General features: G+C 37.6%; 1 protein-coding gene across 1 annotated transcript in view; it reads left to right on the top strand.

Moving 5' to 3' along the window:
- Positions 1 to 17,566, top strand: part of LOC117379214 (matrix metalloproteinase-17-like) — a 136,344-nt gene that overhangs the window by 87,874 nt on the left and 30,904 nt on the right. The window lies entirely within an intron of this gene.

The raw sequence follows: 17,566 nt of genomic DNA, 5'->3' as shown, positions 1-17,566 counted from the left end.
AGTAGTGGCTTACCATCATTGAGTATGGAATAAATGAACAATGCTCAAAATTGTAAATTGTACTATGTCTTATTAAATCCTTCTATTTTCTAATATTTATATAAGATTAATTTTGTATTCCAAGTTTTGTCTTATTTGAATTTGGATTCTCTGGCATGAATCTCAAGCCACAATCTGTGACAGTGTAATTAATGTGGTCAAGAAATGTGCCAATGGAATTTAAATCCTTCTAAAGCTATCTTAATTTGTCTGAATTCATCTGCTGGTTCACAATCCAAACTCACTGACCCGAAATGAAAATAATTGGTCCATTCAAATACAGCCACTTGACTGCCTGAAAAGCAGCCACCTCTGTTTGCATTCTAAACAGCTAAAGTCAATTTTGTCAACCCTTCATCACACCCACCAGCTCAACCATTTCCATAGTAAATATTATGTTTCTGCCTCTTACTCTTTTCTCTAGTTAGCTCTAGCGGGAGTTAACTTTGTCTGGATTCTACCCTGAGCACAGATGCTGATTGTCCATTTGGTTTGAGTACATTTTTGCTATGCACTATGTGGGCAAATAGATCAGTTTGTGCGGCTCTATCTTCAATGATCTGGCCAAATTTCTTTCATCAAAACTGCTTTCACAGGGTCTGATTACCCAGCGAGAGAGATGTGAGGGTTTGAGAAAGGAGGACAGCACAGCAGAGGCTCTAAATGGGATTCAATCAGCTCTGCCAATCAAAAATAGATAAGCTCATATTAGAAGTATCCGTCATTCTTAGACAGCGATGGAAAACACAAAGGAACGCAATCGTAATTTCAGTCTTGGAAAGAACCTGGTCATGAGGGAGATACTGTCTTTCTCTCTGCATGAGCATTTAAACAGATCATATTTGAGTTTTACTGAAGTTTGTGAGTCTATATTTGTTGCAATTTTATGAAGGTTGTTTCCTTATCCAAATTTGCATGTACTTAAGTTTGTTTCACACATTGAGTTTCAGTAATCTTGTATATTAAGGTTGTCTGCCTCTAGAAAGCTTAGATAAAACAGGGTAAAACATTGTGATGATCTGCTACTTTTAGCCTTCTTTCATCAGCAGAGGCACATTGAGTCCTGTCTTGTCATGTACAGATGGTTGTAGCTATGGAAAGCTTGATGATTTTATGTTGCATCTTTGTCACATTTTGACAAATACAGGCAATGCCACCAGGTTATTGGTCAGTTCTGCGGAAAGGCGAGCCCACTCAAAAAAGTCTATAAACAACATCTCCACAGAGATGAGCTCCTCATCAGAAAAGTTACATAATGCACATTTGTTCAAAGAAATGAATTACAAAGACTCAAAACTGCATATGCATTCTTCTTTAATTAGTAAGTTCTGCCACTGGCAGACTACTCAGTGGTGATATTAATTAATTTTTCCCAACACACAAAGCAGTCTTAGTGAATGAAATCTCCCAATGACATCAAATTATCACATTCAGGACCTAGTTCATGTGTTATTAATTTCACTTTCCTTTCACTGCCCCTTTTCACCAAATCACTTGGGCAAAGATTTTGCCATATTTTTTGAGCCATATGACAGATAATTCTACGAATTTCACTAAAACAAGTTTAGATCATTTTCAAAAACGTCCTGATTGGACAGCAGATGTGATGAGCTTGGAATCATGTTGTCACTCCTCTTGGAATTATCATTTACCCTATTATTAAACCAGTGGAGATTTTAAAATCCTAAATGCCAAATTTATTTTAAAAAAGTAAAGGCAAGCTTGGTAAACAAGATCTCCCAGTGAAACATTCAAGACCCTACACATTAGTTATTAATTTCACCTTCCTTTCAATGTCCTCTTTTCAAAGATTTTGCCATATTTGTTAAAGCCATATGAATATGGCATTTTCCCTAGTTTGACAATTTTTGTGAAGTTTATAATTTTATCTCCTGGTTGGACGTGGGTCTAGAGCTTGTGTGATGGCGTCATTATTCTAGGTCATGGAAAAAAAGTGAGATTTTTATAACAAATATTGCAGTTGTGAAATTAAATGATGATACGATATATGTTTGAAATGTTGGATTCGGTTCAGAGTGCATATTGTAAACAATACAAGGAGTATTATCATTTGAGAAAGGACTGAAATACGAACTGATAAACGTTTTTTAAATTTTTAATCCCATGCTTTTCAGAACAGAAGAGTTTTTTTTATACAAAGACAGGGTTTTTTTTTTTTTTGCAGAGGACATTCCTTATCTAAATCATTGCAGCCTTTGTAATTTGATAATTGCGCCATCTCAAACTGCAATTTGGATTTGACTGCAATATATTGTGTATCACTCCTCATAGAATGACCATGTTAGACCGATGGAGATTTTGACATGGTGAAAGCTAAAGTTATCAAAAAAGCAATGGACAAAATGACACCAACCTACTGACACCAAATTATTAGATTCAAGACCCTGCTCATAAGTTATTAATTTCACTTTCCTTCCACTGCCCTTTTTACATCTTTGTCCATCATTGCAGGAAGGAGGTGTGGGTGGAGCTCTGATGTGTGGTATGGGTGTCACATGTCCACTCATCCAGATGAAATGGAGCAATCGGGTGGCTCTGAATGCATGGGTGCCCGGCTGTCTCAAAGCGGTCACACAAATGACAACATAAATCATCAGATCTTCTTCACTCTTTATTCTTCTCTTCGTCCGGATGACTGGGCTTCAAATGACCTTCCTCTCTCCTTTGCCCGCCCCATCCATCTCATCCATCCTTCGAAAAAGACGAATGGAGGGTGAAAGTACGAGGAACAGAGGATAAAAAGACGAAGCGTGATTTGGTGCTTGGTAGAAACTGTCCCTTGGGTTCCTAAAGTCATTGAGGTTGTCTTTAGACTTGGCTGCGTTTGTGAAAGTGGAGGTATTGTTCAGGAGCCAAATTTTAATAAGTTTTATTGAGCTTTGGTGATAAGGCAATTGTTTGAAGGTGTAATCCTTTATGAGTTGGCGTTGCACAGAGACCCCCTGAACTATTTGGACAAAGAGTAAAAGCTGGCACATCATTCTAGCATTAAGAGGAAATTAGAGTTGCAAAACATGTGCTAAAAAAGGATTGGAAAACTTAGCTATATTCACATGATGGGTTAGTGGCTTTTTACTATAAATTAAGGAAGTGGACTTTGTTTGTTGGTGAGTCAAATGTTGATGAGGCAGTCCAAATAATATATTAAAAATATTATGAAATTAAATAAGATTTTATTTGATTTACAACAAAACAAAACTGAATATAGACAATCTTTATAAATGGCATCCTGGGCAAGAGGCAACACAGAGACAGTACAAGATTATTATTATTATATTATTATTAGGTATTATTAACATTATTAACAGATTACTAACATAATAATTAACATTATCGTCAACTGATGTTTTATTCTGGCTCTAGAACTTCATCTCCACCCAAGAATGGATTGCGAGCAGCTATTGTAAACTTGATAAATTTGTGTTTCTTACTATAAAAACAAGAGTCATCTCAGCACTAGTTTTATTTGTGTGTCAATGCTTGTTTTTTTCATAAAATAGCACATATATTTGATTGTCAATGGTATTGTATGAGTTCAATTGATTTAAAATGTCTCTTCCAATAGATAAAGGTTTCCAAAGAGGTTTTACTGTATATTTTGCACATATAATGCTACAGGCAGTGGATCAAGGCTATTTTAAATTGAAAGTTTACTTGTATTTTGCAGCATTGGTGAGCAGTGAGTCAACCTTGTGAGAATCTTTTACTACAGGGGAGGAAACATTGTGCTGTATGTTGCGTTGTATGTTGAAAACTAAATTGTCATTCCCACAACTCGTCTTCCTCATTGAATTCTTTCACAATATCTTATGTCATCTCATCCTAGGACATTCTTTCTGTCAGCTGAAAAATGTTTTAATGCTACAAAAGATTATTGAATTTTAGACACATTTTTCAAACATAATGATAGAAAAGTAATAGAAGAGTGTTGGTGGAGACTGAACAGATTGAAAGGACATACATAGCTTCAGTTGCTTATGCAATGCTGTCCTTAAATGTATAATAGGAAAAATGTTAGCAATGTCTTACTTGTTGTCTTGCTATTTAAAGTACATATGGATTCTTAGGGCCTAATTTATCAAGTGTTTGCTCACGTGCTAAACACATAACCATTTAATAGTGGAGCAAAAACCAAATGCAATTTGTCACTGAGACGCTAAAGAAGACACAGCGCCGTTTTGCCCATGTGAGTGAATGAATATGCAAAACAGGACATTTTCACCAATATGCACAAAATCTGAGGCAGAGGAAATGCAAATGAAGTTGTTTAGCGGGTGCTGTCAGATTTATTACAACTATGAGAACAAAAAATGTGTGATAATATAGTATGCTGGTGAGACAGGTGCAAACTTTTTAGACAGGATATTGCTGCAACTTCTACACCAGTAGGGCATTTGATATTAATTTAAAATGGTTTAAAAGGACCAACATGGATAGATGAGATAATAGGGATGGGACGATATTGATATAAAAATTTAGACTCACAATTATTTTGACCAAAATAATCCAGATTAACGATATTATCATGATAATTATTAAAACAAGGTTTACAGTTTTTAAAAGTCACTTAAATATCAATTATCTTAAATTTCAAACTATTGAGCGCACCTGAATATAGGCTGCACCAGGTAAATTTTAAAAGAAAATAAATTGTGTACATATCTAAGCTGCACTTGAATATAAGACGCAGGTTTTCATATTGTAACATGAGATATTTACACAGAAAGATGGTAAATTACAGATATTCAGATTAATTCATCCATTCATTTTCTTCTACTGATCCGGGGCCTCAGGCAGCAGTTTAAACAGGCACTCCCAGACTTCTCTCACCCCAGACATGTCCTTCAGCTCCTCCGGTGGGATAAGGTGTTCCCAGGCCAGCTGAGAGACATAGTCCCTCTAGCTTTTTCTTGATCTTCTCCGGGTCCTCCTCCCGGTGGGACATGCCCAGAACACCTCCCTTGGGAGGCATCCATGATGTGTAGGAGCAGCGGCTCTACTCCGAGCTCCTCCTGTGTGACCGAGCTCCTCGCCCTATATCTAAGGGTGCGCCCAGCCACCCTGCAGAGGAAACCCATTTTGCCCACTTGTATCCGCGACCTTGTCCTTTCGGTCATTATCCAGAGCTCATGACCATAGGTGAGGGTAGGAATGTAGATTGAAAATAAATCATAGATTGAAAGTAAATCGACAGCTTTCCCTTTCGACTCAGCTCCTTCTTCACCACAACAGTCCGATACAGCGACTCCATCCTTCACGCTCCTTCCTTCCCTCGCTCCTGAACAAGACCCCGAGACACTTGAACTCCTCTTGAGACAATTAATTTATGGTTGTTGTAAAACCATGAATTCATTAAAGCCATAATAATTCCATACATTAGACTTCACCTTCTTGAGTGGAGGATACATCACAAGAATCCAGATCCACTGCCTGCCTAGCTATGAGGGTGACTGACGGTGATGAAGAACCATCCCCAATTCAGAATAGGCACAGAAGCTAACAAGTGTCATTGCTATGATAGAAGACCCCCTTGTGGGCAAACACCAGAACTAACATCTAAACATGTGTTGAAACCGAAAACATGAGGCAGTCTGGTGTCATAAAGGTGATAATATTTGTGTGTGATGATTACGATTACTAAAACAATGACACAAACGATAATTGCGGACCTTTTTAATCACGATTAGCATATTATCCTATATTGTCCAATTCCTTTGAGATACATGCCGTTTTGAAAGCAGCAGTAATAAAATATAAACTCTATACCTGCAAAAATGTTGGCATTGGCTCACACAAGTCTTCCACTGAACCACAGAGGCCTGCAGCTGTCCATCAAACTAGGCTTCCACGCGCCGGTCCCACATCCTAAAGTGGAGACTGTGGGCCCCAATCACCGTTTATTGAGTAAAACGTCAATTTGCAACAAGACTTCAACAATTCAATTTCCCACAGCAGAAGAGGCACACAAACTCTTACACTCGCTGAATGTGCTTGTTTACATTTGGTGAAGTTTTTACTTTCCCATTGGGCACCTGGCAGTATTTTTGACACCGGAAGTGGCACCTGTCAGATATTTGTGGCACCTGCACCTGACGGATACGTGTGGCACCTGACATGGCAGTATTTGTGGAACCTGCCAGAGATTTATGGCACCTTGTAGTATGTGCGACACCTGACCTGACCACTGCTACAAATATTGTCAGGTAACAGAAAATAGCAGCAGGTGTCATGGAACAGCTGCTGCCACACAATACTTTTTATTTGACAAACACATATATGATGACACCCTTAGTTTCTTAAATAAATATTTAAACTGTGTACTTTGCGCATACATTTCATTTGGACTTTTATTTTTAATTTTGTGATGACATGTATAGAGGGTTTCCTTTTGAGAACCCAATACTTTAGAACTTGCGATTCTTTCTGTATATAGTTTTTCTTCACAAACTGCCACTTGGATGATGTCATTACAGGTACTTACTAAACAAAGAATAATCCCAAAAGCCTGTCACCTGCGCTTTAACAACTACATCCGTGACATTTGCATTTCTAAACCGTAATTGTTTCTAAGTGAGTGCAACCAGAACCAAAGCAGCATCAGACTTATTCTCCCTGCCAAAGCGTATAGACACCATCTGCTCGCACATCCCTGCAGCCAGCTCCAGAGCGCACGCCAGACTTCAGACATATTCAGGATGCCATTAGCTCTCTGTTTCCAAGTAAAAGCCCTTTTCAGTCCAGCATGGCTCAAATTGTGCGACTTGGCAGACAGGAGCTAATTCAAAGCTAACCTTTTCCTCACCTCAGCCTGTGACTTCCGAAACACGGCCATTCCAGGTGAAAATATCAGTGGCAAAAGCTGGCAGGAATGAGGTAGGTGTAGCTTGCAGCAGGACATAAAGGAGTTAGTAAGGTAGTGCTTAACTGACAAAGTGAGAGATGCTGTATGGGCAGTATTATGGTAGTAGGATACTGTGCAAGCAAAGGTGCAATGTGTCTGTTTGACTAGCATGGGAGTATGGACAAATGGGATGCAGACAATTTTTGGAAGTAATGCAGAAGAAAAAGTATTTTGTGGCATTTCACACCAACAAACACAAGCCATTTAAAACAATATGACACCATTTTTGCTTCATCTTCCAGAGCTTATTCATATCATCGTATATCATATTTCCATGATTATACTAGGAAAGGTTCAAAAGGGGATAAGAATTATTGGTTTCTGCCCCCTAAGGGACCCTTTTGTTAGGGTAGTTAATCACATCGTAATTGGATTGAGATTCAATTGTTTTAAATGGTATGCTTGGGGATTTTAATAGAGATGTTTACAGCCAGAGTTCAGACTGCGTAGGAAGGAATGTATTTCTTGTAGTTTATATGTGTATGTTTTAAAGCTATTATCTGTAATTAGATTGCCTGACCCAGCGCGGTTGTATTCTCACATTTCACCACTAGATGCTATCTACGTTATTGCAGACTGATAGTGTGTCAGCTTTGACCTGACACAAGTAGACCAGAGAGCACAAGTGAGCCTGAATAAAAGCCAAGTGAGGAGGGGGGAGGGGGAACTCGGCCATCTACTGGTTTTAAAAAAAAACAAACAAAAAAAAACCAAACAAAAAATGAAATAAATTTACAGATGGTAGCTTTAAATGATGCTGGTTTGAATTCTGTTCATAAAATGTACATTGAATTCATTTTTCATTTGTGTCTTTTCAAAGATTAAATCATTTCAAACATTCTGATTGATCAGTATGTGAATAAACAATGTAATAATGTACATTAATACATCTCTTTTCCCCCATAGAAACTGAAGTTATCTTGAAAATAAAATCCTTAAATGTTTTAGCGTACAATCTTTTTGAATTTATTTTTTACTTTTAAATTACCATTCAAGTAGAAGTGCACAAGTAAGGTTGTATTAACTGTCGATATATATTTGTTCAACTCAGGCTATTACATACACCAAGGTACACTATTATATAAAGAAACTCTGCTATATTTATCATAATATGTACTGCCCAGAAAATAAGGAGCACACGCTGAGCTTGTCTAGGCAGAAGTGTACCTCCGATGGCCAGTCAGGTGGGGTTCCGTGTCCCAGCTGGTGTGTGTGTGTGTGTGTCTGGTGGGACCTGGTGGATATCCCCCTGGTGTTGTGTGCTGTCAGGGCACTCAGCCATATGCTCCAGGACAGCAGCTCAATCTGCACCAATTAGGCTCCAGGGCCACAGCGGTGATCGGGTCCCGTCAGCTGGACAGATGAGAGAGATGCTAATCAGACAGTAAGAGGGGGCACAGGTCAGCCAGGGGGATTTATTAATGTGTGTATATGACATTAGCTTGTGACAGGAAGCGATTTCATAATGTACATTTTTAACCACAACTCCCATAGGCTGTGTTTAGAATTTGATGTCATAATTTCAGATGGAAGGCTGAGGGCTATATAACTGTGGGTGATTCACTATTTTTAAGAGAAATAACCAACAAAAAATCCACATATACCTTATTATTGGTTTTCTGTTTTTACTTTTTAAAATAAATTCACCTCAGTCCATTTGCACAGAGATGACAAGAATTGGAGATAGGCCTAGTCTTTACAGAGCTATTAACAACAACAACAACAATAATGAAAGAAGCAAGTGTATATGACGTGTTTTTTTAGATTAGAAATTACTTTGTTGTCCCAGAAAGAAATTTGTTTTCACATGTTTATGTCATGATACGTGACATTTCACACTATAACAACAATAACTAACAAAATAGACAAAACATATTAACATGGCAGGTCAGTGGATGGAGATGATGATTGCTTCGTTAGTAGAGTGTTTGTCCACTGATCTGAAGGTTGGCAGTTTGAATCCCGCTCTCGACAGATTTTGAAGTGCGATATATTGCTGAACAATAAACGATAATACTGAAACCAAACCATAAAGCAAAATTAAGTAGTTAGTTTGTATCTATAATGAGTTTATAATTCAACCTTCCACCAACAAATCTCATCATGGCACAGAAAATTTGCCAAACATGTCCCACTAGTGCAAATAAAAAGTACTTTGATAAATACTGACCCCCAAAACTATTCTTCCATCTAAAATATATTGAACGATAAGTCGATATAGTATTTATCAGGCCTAATTCCAGCTCCCATAATTGATTGCTGTCATTTTTGTGGGAAAGGCATCTACCCACTTTGCCCCTGGCGTCTGTGCACACTGGTGTATGAATGTGTGTTCCTTGATGTAAAGTGTTTTGAGTGCCTTGAAGGTAGAAAAGCGCTATATAAAAATGTGACCATTTACCATTTATCATGGTACAAAGGTCCTGTTGGAGCGGGCCCCTCTATATCCCTCTATTTGAGCGCTCAGCACCTGCGGCCTGAGGGTAGGAGCTGGAAGAGGTGATGGACGGGATGCTCAATTATTACTTGGTTTGGTGGGATAGTACCTGTGGTAAATATTCATCATAGATTTACATCAGTTAAGTGGCAGTTTGTGGGAAAAAAAATTAAAAAAAATACAAGAAGAAGCACAGAGTTTAAAATGGAATATTTCTACCTATGTCATCAACACCAAACATTCCATACAAAATACATTGGGACACACATAGAGGGAATTTTTCTGTCTCTTTATGTTGCTTAAATAGTTTGCATTATTGATATCAGTTGAGACGATCAAACACCAATAATAACCTCTGTGATGGGGAGCTGTATTTAAATGGATTCATGATTTCTTTTTGTGTTTTGCTTATACAAGTGTTATGACTTATACTGGTCCGGTCTTTATAAAATGTACAAATCTATCATTTTGTAGGCTGAAAGTGAATAATCACTTGGACGTATGAATCAGCTCTGTTTGTGTTTTCAAGGTTCCTTTTGCGTGTCAGTGCTAGTCAGCTCGATCAAAAGGGAAAACCAAACTGAGTGGATTTTATGTTCCGTACTGTACGCATCTTGTCTTTTGAATATTTTTATCCTGAAATTCGAAACCTTTCAGTATGTACTCCACTAATTATCTCCCCAAAGACTTTATGAGCCTTGAGAGATTAAATCAACAGTTTGTTCTTTGGTGATGTGGATTTTTATTCAACCCACTCACAGCAAACGAATGATATAAGCCATATTGAGTTAAACGATGAATCACACGGAATCATCTCTGCTGTGGTAAAAAATAACGGCGCTCTAACTTGGGTTAAAACAATAATTCATCCAGTTTCAAAGGTAAATGTTCTCTGCCTAAATCTACAAAGTATTTTTTTTAATACTTAAAAACGGCCTTGTCTTTGAAATTGTGTAGTGAGCCATCAATATTGTTCCTAAAAAGAATAAAAGGGATGATGCAAAGACGTGGAAACCACCTATTTTAAAGTAACATATTCCTCAAAGCAGTTCAAAAAAGAGGCTAAAGGTATTTACAAAATCAATGGAAATCATGGAAGTGTTCTGTACTTGGACAAAATGATAAAAAGATAAAAAGATTTAGGCATTCAGAGGCTTCAAACCATTTCTATAACGTGTATTCAATTCGTAGGGCTGAAGACTTTAAAGGTTCACTATGTAATTTTTCTGATGGAAGGTCTGCCACCAATGTGTACAGGTCAAATTTGTTAAGAGACAGTTCCATTCACAGTTGAAATGCAAGTTGCAAAGTGTTTTTGAGCAATGAAAACACACATCAAATACCCGTAAAAATAAGATACTGCTGTAGACGTGTTTAATGCATAGACTGTATATATAAATGGACATAGTTAACTCGCTAGCCGCTGCGTTCCAAATAAGAAGTGAGCATGGACGCGCTTCCGGCTCTATCGGTGCAAATACCGTTTCTATTGCAAAAGTGTCACCTCTCTCTGTCATTGTGGTCTGAAAATGTTTGTATTAACCCACTCTACATGATCCTGGTGGTCCCTAAATCAAGATATGAACATTAATAACAGACAAAACAGGCACGCTCTTTCCCCTAGATCATTCCCCTAGCCTTAGCAACAGGTTTGATTGACAGCCTTGCTAACCGCCTGCTCCCTGCCAAACCAGCAGCGCGACGAGAAGCAGCATTACCTTCAACAGCCTCTGGATTGGCTCTTTGGTTGCTATGATACTTGCGGTCGGGGGTGACCGCGACAGCACCACAGAGCTCCGGTTCTCGTGTGAGCGTCACGTCACAACTAAACCAGTGAGATACAGGAGCTGCAGATGGACAAGGTGCAGTCTGAGCGAGGCGTTAGTCCACTTCTGTATACACTCTATGGTTTAATGAAAAGAAAATCTATACAATGAACCTTTAAAAGACATCAAACTTAAAAATAGGCTGGTGATCCAAGTCTTTGAGGTCACAACTGAAGTGATGTCTCAGATAGTATTCATGTTCCAAGTTACTGTCCCTACAAACATGTTAGGTCAGCCCCAAGTGCTAAAAGTCATGTTCAGCAGTTTGTGTGGCATTTTAATTTCTACGTACCTTAACAGACGTGGCGCATCTGATAAACTGCCTTTGTTTATTCCTCTGGCTAATTCCAGTTTTGATCCTTTGAGGCCGTGGTCTAAAGTGGACTCTAATGCTGAACAGTGAGATAGTAAGTGGCACTTTCAGCTCGCTGGTTCACTCCTGCTGTGTGATGAATGCCTTTGTTGCCCATTAGGGTTTGATAAAGGCAAAGTCTCATTGCGATGGAGCAAGCTCAGGTTTTGGAAGCGCTGTTTTTACTCTGACAGGAGGCAGATTGCTTCTATTAATTATCGCACGACAGCAATCTGCTCGTACAAAGTGATTACCCCGACTAAAACAAAAGCTTCATTAAGCAGGTGAAGTTTTAATGACAGTCAATTTCAAAAGTGTGTTGTGTACAAGCGGATTTGTGTGTACTTACAAAGATGTCGCAACAAGATGGAAGTACAACAGAAACTTTTAAGTAGCCCATATGCACTTTTCAAATCCATGACGTTGCTCTCTTACTTTCTAAAACATAAGGAATTTGACTGTAACTTAAATCTTTGTGCAGATATAGAAACTCGTAGCGCCTTTTTGTGTAGCGGTTGCATCTCTGTGTAATCCTTCAGTCGTCCAGGTCTGACCCATAGCAGAAGACGAAGTTTAAATCTGTCAACTGGACAAATTGTAGTGTCCATGAGCTATCTGACCAGAACTGAAAAAGCAGTTTGGATGAGCAGCCAAACGTCTTCACTCCTACAACAATTTGTCCAGTTGACAGATTTAAACTTGGTGTTTTGCTGTAGCGTTTGCATGTTCTCCTGTGTCTGGATGGGTTATCTTTGGGTTCTATGCTTTTTCCCACACAATAGACTCATCCTCCATCATGATACTCTTCTTATTTTTTGGGTTAAAAGTTACACTGTGGGGCTTAAGGCTAAGGTATACTTTGTCATCTGTGTGATTCAGCTTCTCATGTGCATTTGACTCGCATTTGGGAAAACCTGTCAGGGGCAGTGGCTGACAACAGTCTAGTACTCTTGGACCCATATCTGGTTCTTGTGTAACATATATATATATATTTTTATTTATCTTTATTTATACATATTTATACTCACCTTTTCATGGGTGCCCTGTTAAAATATGAAAAGTACAAACAAAAAACAAATAAAACATGAGTCCATTAAACCCATTAAAAACAGATGCAGGTGTGAGTATATTGCATTTGTGGGACCAAAGTATCCAATTTTGCTTGTCTTTGAAACATTTTTGGGAAGAAGTCTTTGTCAGATTAGCTAAATGTGCATGTTTTAGGATGATGTTGTGAAAAATACTAGTTTTTACCATTAAACCAGAGTGAAACAATATCAAGTATCAAGTTTTGATCAACGCACAAAGTATTATTATTATTTTTATTTTTTTTATTTTTTATTTTTATTTTTTTTATCATTCAGTACACGATAGATGGAACAATATTTTTTGGAGTTAAATGTTTTCTTGTTTTTTTGGCAATAAGATAACATTTGAGAACTTCTATGGCTCATTATAGATACAAACTAAATAGTAAAATGCTGCATTCTTCTGTTTATTTATTGCAGCTCATTTTAACCATATTGTACATTTAGAATAGAACAGGGGATGATTTTGCTTTAGGGGCATAAATCAGTTTCACATAAATTAGTATAATCGTATATCATCTTTATTTACGTGAGCAATAAATCAAACGTTGGTATCGTGACAGTCCTAACAATAAGCATACAGGCTACGTTACCGCATGCACCAAAAGTGGATGTTTTACTGTGGCAACCTGGTACAGCAGTACAGCCTGGCTCCACTTGTGCTTTACTCTCAAGGGCCCATACGTGTTTCTGATCTGTAAACTACCTGAACAGTTCAAATGATAGCGTTCAGATGCGCTCAAACTGTGAAATGATAAGACATATGAAACTCCATCTTTGACGCTGACAAATAGCCCTCTTCAACTCCCGAATCGCTGCATTACTTTACATGGATTTACAACCAATGCAAAGACTAACCCTGAGGTGTCTGTCTCTTTCTGTAAGATATATAGCAGTTCCTTATTAAAGTTTACTGGAGGCTGAGGCAGAAGCTGTTACATCACACAGTGGGAGACGGCACATAGAATACATTGGTGCAGGAGCTGTTTATCCGCCTAGGTGTGAGTCAAGGTAATTTCGTCATGCTAAAGAAATGTAAAAATGTCTATTTATGCAGTGGCGTCAGTAGCTGAATTGTGTGTGAATTCTTTTACAGTTTCAAAGTTTCAAGATTGCAAGAAACATCTTCACCTTTAAGCACTGTAGAGAAGGCAGGGTTATTGTGTTTTGTTATCTATCAAAATGGAAATTGGATGCCAAACCTTAGAAATGAGGTGTATGTAAAAGTGTTATGAGAAGTCATTTGATAGAAAGAAATGCTGAAAATAGAGAGGGCAATATATTGAAAAAAATATTATATATCTATTGGAATTGTTGTTTTTAATATGCAACATTACAACATGCAGTGATTGGTCTATAATCAGTACATAAATAAAAGGATAAGGTGATAATTCTGCTCTTTTATAATCTACTTTGAACCTCAACCAAGACATACATACATGCTTGAGCGTTTTACTGATGGCTTGCAAAAACTAACTGAATATTGTCATCAGGATAAGAGAATAAAATATTGAGATATTAATTATTGTCACTATGGCCCACTCCTAATTGCATCCTGAAGACCTTATCCCGCAATGCAAGTTTGGTTGATTCGCAGACCTAATCATCCAGTCTATGAATTCTATTGTAAATCCTCTTATTTCACGAGACATAATTAAACAAATTCCGCATTTGATTACTGACCCCTGGTGGCTGGGGGGAAGTATCCTCATTCATGACCTTGCTTTTTAATATTATCTGTTCAAAAATCAGACAATTTCTTGGACATACACAAAACACTGATTTAGCTGCTTGTTTCTGAACTAGTGGGTGTTCATCATTTCAGTCATAGATTTGTCGGGCTCTATTATAATTAAATCTCAGCTCACTGGGCACATTTGCACAGCCATTAAAATCAGATTACTAGAATTATTTCTGAATTTTGGTAGGTGTTTACATGCACAAACTACATGTGATTATCAAACTCACCTGGTGTCTTCTAATCAGTGGATTTTTAAAGGGGGGACTTTTAAAAGAACTATTTCAACATTTAACATGTTCTCTTCATTTCTGTCTTTGCAACATTAGTTTCTCTTTATCTGAGGAATTTTCTTTGTCAAAACTTGCACAATTGTGAACAATCATAGAGAAAGCAGATTACTCACCTTTTTACATGGCATTTCGATAATATAATAGCAGTAGAAATCAGATAATGATCAGATATTGAGTGTGTATGTAAACATAGTCACATATTCATCATATACAATCCAATCAGCTGTGTGGAGGTAATCAGGTATTGTACTACTCTAAGAAGTCTTCAGATACGCTTAGAAGAGATTTGGGTGACAGTTGCTCAGAGTGTTTGTCCACTGGTTGGTGATGAGATTCCAGCTCACACAGATGAATACTGTCGTTGTGTCCTTGAGCAAGACGCTTAACCCACCTCGCCCCCAGTGTCTGCGTACACCAATGTATGAATCTGTGAGTGAATGGGTGAGTGGTTCCTTGATGTAAAGTGCTTTGAGTGCCTTGAAGGTGGAAAAGCGCTTTATAAAAATGTGGCCCTTTGCCATTTATGTAATTTTACACAGTGGAATTTTAGAGGAAACTGATTTGCATCTTAAAGGCACAGTATGTACGATTTTGATTTTACATTTCATCAACTTGACCAAATGTAGCTTTTACTGATCAACACTGGTCAACACCAAATTTATTGTTGAAGATTTTTTAGCTGATTTAGGATAATTTTGATGAATCCAAAAATCACATTGGTTTTGCTCAATCAGGTCAACTTTTTGAACTAAGCTACATATTTGTTTTTTGACGATTTTGTTTGCGTACGGGTATTTTCACATCATATGATGCAAAATTCTTGTATATTTCTTGCAATAAACGAATTCTGAAGATTTTGCATGTGCCAACTTATGGCTAATTGTTTTTTTTATATATTACAAGTGAATGAAATGGCTTCGACTAGAAGATCTTGCAAAAATAAGCCTGACATATTCTGCTACATCTGCAGTGAATACACCAATGTTCCTAACAGGAATCAAGTCACAAGTTTCATAAAGAGTGCTTACCATGCTTATTTTGATATTAAACTTGGTGACCAGGATAAAGCTTGGGCACCACACAGCGTATGCAAGTCATGCACCGAGTATCTGCGTCAGTGGACGAGGAGAGAGACAAAGAGAGAGACAGAGAGGGAAACCAGGAGATTCTCATGGTTTCCTGAGAATCTGGGATCACTGAGTGATGAGCAGGTGGAGAGATTCCTTCAGGACATAAAAGAGATGGAGAGCAGGTATCAGGGACGCTGGGATGCAGTCATGATGGCTGATTACTGTTGGACTCTGAAGAGAAACATCCCTGCTGCTGAGCATTCAAGGGGTTCGAAGAAACAGAAGTTCATGTCCTGAATTTTGCACAATGATAATATAACGTTCAATTTACATGTACTTACCTTTATCAATTAACATAATGTAACATTTAATAAATACATTCTGTTAGAAAACTATTTTTTTTTCCCTAAAACCTTTTCTGGATGAAAAATATTAACGAAAATCAACTGATAATGTCACAAAAATGTAATCAATTTAGTCAGAAGATCTGATTTTTCCAAATCAAATTAGCATAAAAACCTGACCTGACTGAGAAAAATGGATATCATTTTTGGATTCAGCGGTGCAAAATGGCCCTAATTTAGTTGAAAAGACAACTTTCAAAAATGTTTTTTTGTAACCCAGTGTAATAATTCAAGTCTCTTGTTTGAGTTGCCAGTCCCAGTGCTGAATTTCAGTTGGTTTAAATCTAAAATGCTTCTCTGTGATTCTTCTCTGAATCCTCACTACCTAAACCCCAGCACCTGCAGCCAATCATGAATCAGTGCTAATGCAGCCTCTGAATGGATTTTGGAGGTTTTGAGCTTTCACATGTGTCCTCTATATGCAGGTTTAGGCATTAGCAACCCAGGCTCAGTTGTGACTGTAGTACTTTTTCAAAAGTGTAAGAGCACTGGCTACAATAGGGATGTAACACACTACACACACAGAGAGAGACACTTTTACACATATATCATGTCTGTGAAGATCTGGGATAGAATAGTGTGAATACGGTGAATGGGTTTGTTTACAAGGGCCAGGTTGTGCATTAGCTGTTGTTTAGCAGGTTAGAGGAAATGAGCCGAGATGAGAGACAAGATGTTGTTCTGGTGATGCAGGTTTTTATTTTCCAGAAAAGATGTGAACAATGTGGCTGCTAAGGCTGACTGACCTCTATTTTCAACACTTTTATACCTTTCTAATTTTGAATCTGTCTGCAATAATTAACTAATAAACACTAATAAACAAACTGATACAATATATTTTATTTGTTGGATTAACAGGGAAGAGAAAGTTGGGTGTGTTTTAAAAGATCTTTGGATCAAAAGTTTGTGATAGTTGAGTGAGTGCTGTTACTTTAATTAGTTATTTTTTTACATTGCCTTTGGTTGAATTGGTGAAGATGTCTGTGTAATCTCTCAAGTTGTCATGGTAGGTTCTATTACAAACAAAGAAAATTGTAATTCTGTCAACCGGACAAAATCTTTTGCAATTGGTGAATTCACAAAAAAATCCTTTCTCACTTATAATAATATTGTTTAAAAAGGGGGTATTACACTTCTATGGGGGGACTACCTACAAACACATAACATATTACACATACACCACTAACTGTAAGAAGAGTTCGAATAGGCCCTGCGAGAGGTGGTTTACTCAAACATGATTGGAAGACATATACATTTTCTTCAAGCATGTTTTGATGAAGAAACAATGTTATAATGGAACACAGCTCGAAAAAGTTAATTTTGCATAATACTCCCCTCTTAAAATTTGAAACTACACTGATGTGATACAGTTGTTGCATAGTTTTCTACAGTGCTGA

Source organism: Periophthalmus magnuspinnatus, chromosome 12, assembly GCF_009829125.3.
Source record: "Periophthalmus magnuspinnatus isolate fPerMag1 chromosome 12, fPerMag1.2.pri, whole genome shotgun sequence".
Taxonomy (NCBI): Eukaryota; Metazoa; Chordata; class Actinopteri; order Gobiiformes; family Gobiidae; genus Periophthalmus; species Periophthalmus magnuspinnatus.
This window is presented reverse-complemented; position numbering and strand designations above follow the sequence as displayed.